We start from the raw sequence: 7,961 nt of genomic DNA on the forward strand, positions 1-7,961 counted from the left end.
GCCTCCTGCCTGGCTCCGGCCTTTCTTCCCTCATATTCTCCCCAACCACGCCTGGCCTCAGTTGGGCCCTCACACTGTCACTGCCATCCTCTGCCGGGCACTGCCCCTCCCCCTACCCCAGCCCAGAGCCTTTATCCTCAGGGTCTCCAGTAGAGTGGCAGTGGGATGTCTTACCGTCACCTGGGAAGTCTCCTCCGCATCCACGTGTGGCTGGCCCCTCCACGTGGTACCCACACCCTCGCCATGTGGCTGTACAGTCTGTCTCCCCTCCCTGAGTCCGGGCTGGCCTGTGACTTGCTCTGGCTGGGCAAAGGCAGCCGAAGTGACTCATGTTGTTTCTGAGCTGAAGCTTCCAGAGACCTCAGGTGCTTCCGCTCTCACTCTTGCTCCTCTACCTTCCCATCCGCCCAGATTAGCCTCCTGGAGACAGAGAGACACGTGGCCTGGAGCCCAGTCATCCAAGCCAGGGGCCCAGCCATGGTCAGTGGAGGCCCTCAGACTTGGGCCTGCCTAGGGGGGTCTGGGGGAGCGCATGGACTCTGCAGTTGGTGGAACCACTTACTGCGCAAACCCCCTGCTCCGGAGCCATCTTTCCAGCTGACCTTCAGGCTCACAATGAGCCTGCCTCCAGGCTAGCCCTCATCTTCCTGAAGCCCGAGCAGGGCTCCCCAGAGTGAATGGCCAGTGAGAGGGTCCCCAAGCCCTTGGAGGGGCCAGTGCCCAGGCTGAGCTGGTCTCTACCTCCCTGGCTGTTGGCCCGCACGCTCTCTGCAGCTACCAGGGTGAGTTTCTTTGGATGTGATCTTGGGGTGCCTTTTCTAGAGGAAAGTTTTAGAAGTGAAGGTGCGTCTTGGCTGTGAGAGGTCATCATAATGGCCTGCAATGGGTGACTCTGAGTGCAGGTTGGTGCACCTGGGGAGGTGGCAGTTTTCCTGAGACATGCAGACCATGGGTACAAGACCAGCCCCCACTTCACCTGGCCTGTGGGATTGCCAGCGACCAGGCTGTCTGAGGAGCAGAACTCAAGCCCCAGTGCTCAAACCTCAAGGGCACACTGTCCCCAGATCCCTCTTCCGAGTGCCCACATTTCCACTAGTTTCTAGTTGGGAGGCAAAGTTGCAAGGTTTTTCTGACAGACTGGGGTGCCTGCTGCTCATGCTGGAGCCCAGGTGTGGTGAGAAAGTCAAGCACGGGGCAAGCTTTCCCTCCTGGGGCCTTACCCACTGTTTGTCGGGCCAAGGGTCAGCCCAGATCAGAAACACTTGATCTTGATCTAAATAAGTCACTTGGGTCCCTGGAAGCCCCCTTCCCAGAGTGGGGCTCCTCCATCCCTACAATGACCTGATGGTGTTCAAAGAACTTGGCCTGAGCCTCGATAGCAACAGGACAATCTGCTCTTTCTGTGTGATTCCAGCTATTAGAAAACTTATTACTCTGAAAGCTTCCTTCATCCTTTCTCCTTGTATCCATTTCCTAGAGCAGCTGAAAAAATTAAACTCAGTAGCTTAAAACAATGGAATTTACTCTCTCAGTTCAGGAGAGTTCAGGAGGCCGGGAGGCCACATCAAGGTGTTCAGGTCAGTGCTATCTCTGAAGCCTCTAGAGGAAGCCCCTTCCTTGCCTCTTCCAGCCTCTGGTGGCTCCTGCTGTTCCTTGGCTTGTGGCAGCATCACTCCAGTCTCTGCCTCTATCTTCCCTTGACTTCCTCTCTGAGTCTGTGTGTCCTCTCCTCTTCTTATAGGATCTAGGGCTATGATTTAATTGAGAGAGCTTTCACTAATTAACATCACAAAGACCCTCCCTATTTCCAAATTGGTCACATTCTGAGGCTCCAGGTAGACATGAATTGCGGGAAGTTGGAGGGAGGGCACTATTCAATACACTACACTGCCCCATGGCCTGTCCCCTGCCCCATCAGCCCGACGGAGATCTGACAGTATCAGTCACGCCCCTGGCTTTGTTTCGCGGCAAATAACCCCATTCCTCTCCTCATCCCAGTTCCTGGTCTCCAGACCCATCGCTCTCCTGTTCATCCCACTCTGGACCACCCAGGTATCAAAGCCTCTGAAAACATGGTCTTGAAACTGAGCCCTGAGCCCATCGCTGAAGCCATGGCTGAGTAGAGGGGCAAAACCAAACCTCCTGGCCACTCCCTGTGACTGGTCAGTCACAGGCATCCTTGCCCGGAATTCCTAGGATCCTTCTCCAGGTCCATTTTTCACATGAGCTACCTTTTTTTCTCCACCTTCAACTCCAGCAATTTTTTATTGAGGTATAGTTGCTGTACAAAATTATATGAGTTACAGGTGTACAATATTGTGATTCTTAATTTTTAAAGGTTATAGTCCCTTTGGGCTTCCCTGGTGGCTCAGATGGTAAAGAAATTGCCTGCAATTTGGGAGACCGGAGCTTGATCCCTGGGTTGGGAAGATTCCCTGGAGAAGGGAATGGCTACCCATTCCAGTATTCTTGGCTGGAGAATTCCATAGACAGAGGAGCCTGGCAGGCTATAGTCCATGGGGTTGCAAAGAGTTGGACATGACTGAGTGACTAACACTTTTAACATACTCCATTTATAATATTATAAAATGTTGGCTACATTCCCCATTTTGTGCAATATACTCTTATAGCTCATTTTATACCTTAAGAGTGTGTATCTCTTAATCTCCTACCCTTATATTGCCTGTCTCCCCTTCCCTCTCACCACTGGTAACCACTGGTAACCACTGGTTTGCCTTCTATATCTGTGAATCTGCTTCTTTTTTAAAAGTTAAATTCACTAGTTTGTGGTTTTTAGACTTCACATTAAATGATATCATAAAGTATTTGTCTTTCTCTGTGTAATTTATTTTCACTTAGCAAAATGCCCTCTAAGTCCATCCATGCAAATGGCAAAGTTTCATTCTTCTTTATGGCTGAGTAGTATTCCATTGTATATGAATGTATATCATTTTATCCATCTGTTGATGGATGCTTAGTTGCTTCTATATCTTGGCAATTATAAATAATGCTGGTATGGACATTGGGGTATATGTATCTTTTGAAATTACAATTATATTAATTACATATCAGTGTATACACACAGACACAGGAGTCGAATTGCTGGGTCATATAAGTTCAATCCCTAGGTTGAGAAGATGGCATCCCACTCCAGTATTCTTGCCTGGAAAATTCCATGGACAGAAGAGCCTGGCAGGCTATAGTCCATGGGGTCTCAGATTTGGACATGACTGAGCATACACATCATAGTTCTATGTTTAATTTTTTGAAAAGCTTCCATACTGTTTACCACAATGGTGGCACCAGTTTACAGTCCCACCAAGTGTGCTGGGTTTGCCTTTTCCCCACATTTTTGTTATTTGTGTTCTTTTTTGATGATAGCCAGTCTGACCCATGTGAGGAGATATCTCATTGTGGCTTTGATTTGCATTTCCCTGAAGATTCGTGATGTTGAGCACCTTTGCATGTACCTCCAGCAGTTAATTTTTTGACCAGAGATCCAGGATGTTGCATTTGCCCCGTGAGGTCCCACCTTGAAGGGCTGCATGCAGTACTTTGGCTGTAGGAATGGAGAATTTTGGCCCAGTGTTGCCCTGTTTTTCCCTTAAGGTTTCACTTGGAGCAAGCACCAAAGAGTTGTATGAACTCAGCTTTTGATGCTTTGGGCCTGAGTGGGTTTTTTGCCCCCTTAACTCTGTTCCAAGAATCCCGAGACACCTCCAACCTCAGACATGGCCTACAGGAGGAGCAGGGGACCTTGGCAGGCCTCCTCCTGACTTCTCTGGCAGCAGATGCAGCTGGAGCCCATGGGCTGTTCTGTTCTTAAAGCTAAGGGGGGCCTTGAGTCAGGAATTCAGAGGTAACAGACGCCTGCCTCTGTTTGGGGCCCTCGACCCTGGCCTCTGAGTCCTCATTAAAGAAAACAGACACATAGGATTGAACGCTTGGTCTGCAAGTCTGCCCATGACACTCCTTGGCTCTGGGGTTAAAACTCCCATCTCTCAGGCCTACATGACCCTTGACAAGGCCCTCAGAGCAAGGTGAGCCAGCCTTGACCTGAACCCTCTGGGTGCCTCTCACTAAGTCCTGGGGACTTGCTGGGCCAGTATCTAAGGAGTCTCCATGCTCTGGGATTTCAGAGTTTTCAAACTAAGTAACTGAGGTCCAGTGAATGGAAACTGAGCTCTGGGAGCTCCAGTCCCAGGGCTTTCTCTCCCCCACAAGCCAGATGCACTCTCCTCTGCTGGAGGGGCAGGAAAAGAGTGGCTACACCAGCAGGCGATTCCCTCCCCTCACCCACCCCACCCTCAACCTCAAAGAGTCTTGCTTTCCTCACAAATTAAGAAGCAGCTTCCTCTGGCAGACTTGCTCAGCTCCCCTGCCCCCTGGAGGCTCCTTCCAAGTGCTCTTAGGTTAAAAGATCATTTCAATAAAAAAAGGAAAAAAATCCTACCAGCCCCTCCAGCGACCCCTGGGGCATGAAGCACCTGTCTCTGCAGCCTTTCAGTTAGCGCCCTCCATCCAATCAGTGTGCCTCTGCTGGACTTTCTGATCGGAATACACACAGTGGGCTTCCCAGGTGGTTCTAATGGTAAAGAACCCTCCTGCAGAGGCAGGAAGGAGCCATGAGAGACACCGGTTCCAACCCTGGGTTGGGAAGATTCCCTGGAATAGGAAACGGCAACCACTTCGGTGAGAATCCCATGGACAGAGAAGCCTGGCGGGCTACAGTACATAGGGTAGCAAAGAGTCGGACACAACTGAAGTGACTTAGCATAGCACATATAAGTATAAACACCACAGAGAAATGGAAAAAAAAAAAAAGTTAAAAAAATCACCTGAGATTTCACCACTGAGAAATAATAGCTGTTAACATTTTGGGAGCTATAAAACATCCATCTCTTGAGACTTTTTTCCTTTCTCTCGGTCTCAACAAATATGATTTTATGTAAATGTCATATTATAATGCATTTTAGTAACTTACGGCTTTGCCAAAACAGTGTATAATGGACCTTTTCCATGGCAGTAACTACAGATTTATGTCACTGTGTCACTGCCCAGCAGAACTGTTTGCCCCATAAGAAGCCCTCCCTCCCCCGTGGACCCCAGCTGGTTGTGACTTTGGCTGTGGCCATCAGCACTGTGAAGGTGCTCGTTTGTGTGATCAGCTCCTTTCCATCAATTCCCAGATATGGAACGGAAGGTGGAAGGGCATGTATATTTCATGTCTCGATCAGACTGCCCGACATCTTGGGGTGGCTGGGGCCCTCCCTTGGGGCCTAAGGTGAATGGGAAGCTGCTGCTAAACAGGGAATCAAGACCTAGGCTCCTTGAGGGCAGGGGCCAATCTCCCATCCAAGGGGAGGCCGGGCTTCGGAACTGGAGGGGTTAATTAAAGAGGGCTTGAGAAATCTATAAACACCAGAAATGACTGACAGGTGCTAATTTCTTCTTTAGTATTCACAATGGCTTTCTGTTAATTAAGAAGAGAGAGAGAGCCCAGGGGAGGGACGGCAAGCGGGCTTTCTGATACAGGGCAGGGCAGCCTGCCCATCTGGGGACTTCTAGGGGGTGAGGGTGTGGCCAGAGCACTGCTTGACCTTGGGGGAGCAGGTCAGGGACAGCCTGGCCCTCAGGGAGCCTCCTTGGGCCAGAGGCAGCATCTGTGCACAGCGCAGGCAGGAGATTTTAGGTTTATTTCTTATTAAACCTAGATGAGAGCTGGCCCTGCAGGAGACTGGGGAACTGGGGATGTGTGAGGCTTGTGGGGAATGGCATCTGGAATGGGGTCTCCCATTTCCCAGAGAACCCTTTCCACAGGTTTGGGCACGGACAGGGTGGGCAGTGTTCCTCCCTCATTGCTGATGGAGAAAGTGAGCTATGCTAGGGTCTGTGGAGCATGCGTGCTTGTTTAGGTGTGCTGTGTGGGGAGGACCCTACCCCCTGGTTCTTGGGTTGCAGGGGTGGGGTTACAAGGTGAAGACCACCCCCCAGGCACTTCCCTCTGGTCCTCCTTCATCTCTTGCTCACAGCCTTCCTCTCCCCAGGTGCCCACCCACAACAAAGCCAGGGCTGAGCTAGAGCTCTGGTCTGGGTCATTCTGGACAGCTGGGGACACCGCACACAGCCTGGGCATGGGTATGTACCCATGTGTGTGGGTGCACAAGTGTGTGCCCAGCATGCCTGTGTGATCATGAGTGTGTTGTCCAATGCCTTGTCTACATGTGCATTGTTATATGGGGTAACTGTTCAAATCCTGATTGTACAACTTTCAAGCTATGTGTCTTTGGACAACGTTCTCTGTGCCTCATTTTCCTCATCTGTAAAATGGGACTAATGATGATGTCCACTCCACAGGGTTTTTGTAAAGATATATGAATGTATGATTCACACTTAGAACATTTAGGAACCCCCTTCCCTCTCTACCACTCCATTTGCTTGCTGAACTCCTATTTATCCTTTGAGACACACACGAAGGTCAGGCAGCCTCAGGTCCATGTCAGAGCACAAGAAGACCTACCCTTAGAACCCTGGGCTCAAGGGCAAAACCCAACCCCAAGGAAGCCAAGAGGAGCCTCTACCCCCACCTACCCACACCACTGCAGCAAGAAGGATCTGCTGGTCAGGGCCCCACACAGTCAGCACACGAATGCACAAGTGAGCACACATCCATAGGTGTGTATACAATGATGCAGGCAGACACAGAATGTACTCCCGCAGAGATGCAAATTCTTTGTGTCCTGGCTGTTCCTTGGCCTAGGACTCACACACAGAACCTTCACACACACACAGTGCACACAGATAAGCCCTACATTGTGTACAAACATGATATAGAGGCATAGTTTTTATGTACACGCTTTGTACGCATATAAGGACACACATACTTTACACATATATAAAGCTGTATACTTTGTACACACATTGTGTGTACACACGACACATACAGAATACACGTGGGTACACACATAAACCAGTAACGATGAGCATTGCCTTTATATACAGGCAGTGCAAGGATAGTGAACACACACAGTTGTACACACACACCACCCAGACCAGCCTGTAACTGTCATCCTGGGAAAGAGCCACACTGAGCCAGTGCCCCTCCCTTTAACCTTCAGCGCTGAAGGCGGCAGGGGACCCACAGATGGGGAATTAATTGGTGTCATTAAAATGTGGTGATGATAATGGCTTCCCATCGATCCCAGTGGCAGACGTTCGGCCACCCTGAGGTGGAGCTGGGAGCTCAGGATTGGGAGCCAGGCTGGCCTTGCAACGCCCTGACCTTTGGCGGCCACACCAGGCACCCAGTCCTTGGTGAGGTCTGACCTTGCACGGTTCCCATGGAGTGTGATGGAAAGACAGAACTGAAATCCAGGGGAAGGAAGCGACTTTTCCAAGGTCAGTGGGCTGAAGGAGCCTGGGACTGCCTGGACCCTTCCCCTCTGACTTTCGTCTCCCCTCCTGCACGCCCCCCGACCCCATGTCCTGTTCTTTCCTTCTCCCATCCCCTCCCTAGAAGTCGCTGTGTCTCTCCTTGCCCCCTCCAGGCTCTAGCTGTCTCCCATGGGGGCGTCTCCATTCCAAGTCTCTGTCCTCTGCTCCTGGAGCCTTCGGTGGGTCCGAGACCCTGAGGTGGAGGGGCTCAGCTATAAGGAGGGGAGGTCTGGGCTACAGTGAGAAGGATGAAGGCGCAGAGGTGATGGTCTGAAGGATAAACAGATCAGCAAACCCTTGCTCCTCCTTCAAGATACTGCCTCCTCCAGGAAGCCTCCCCTGACAGGTCCAACCCCTGGAGTCCTGGAGCAGTCCTAGTAAAAGACACCTCTTCTGAGGTGTCTGCAGTTTCTACACCATCCTTCACTCCAACCTTTTCCACAGGACTGTGATGTCTGTTTACTCCTCTCCTTTCTGCTGTGTTGTGAGTCCTTTACTTCAGGACTTGATTTCACCTAGCTCTTTGT

This window comes from Cervus canadensis, chromosome 11, assembly GCF_019320065.1.
Source record: "Cervus canadensis isolate Bull #8, Minnesota chromosome 11, ASM1932006v1, whole genome shotgun sequence".
Classification (NCBI taxonomy): domain Eukaryota; kingdom Metazoa; phylum Chordata; class Mammalia; order Artiodactyla; family Cervidae; genus Cervus; species Cervus canadensis.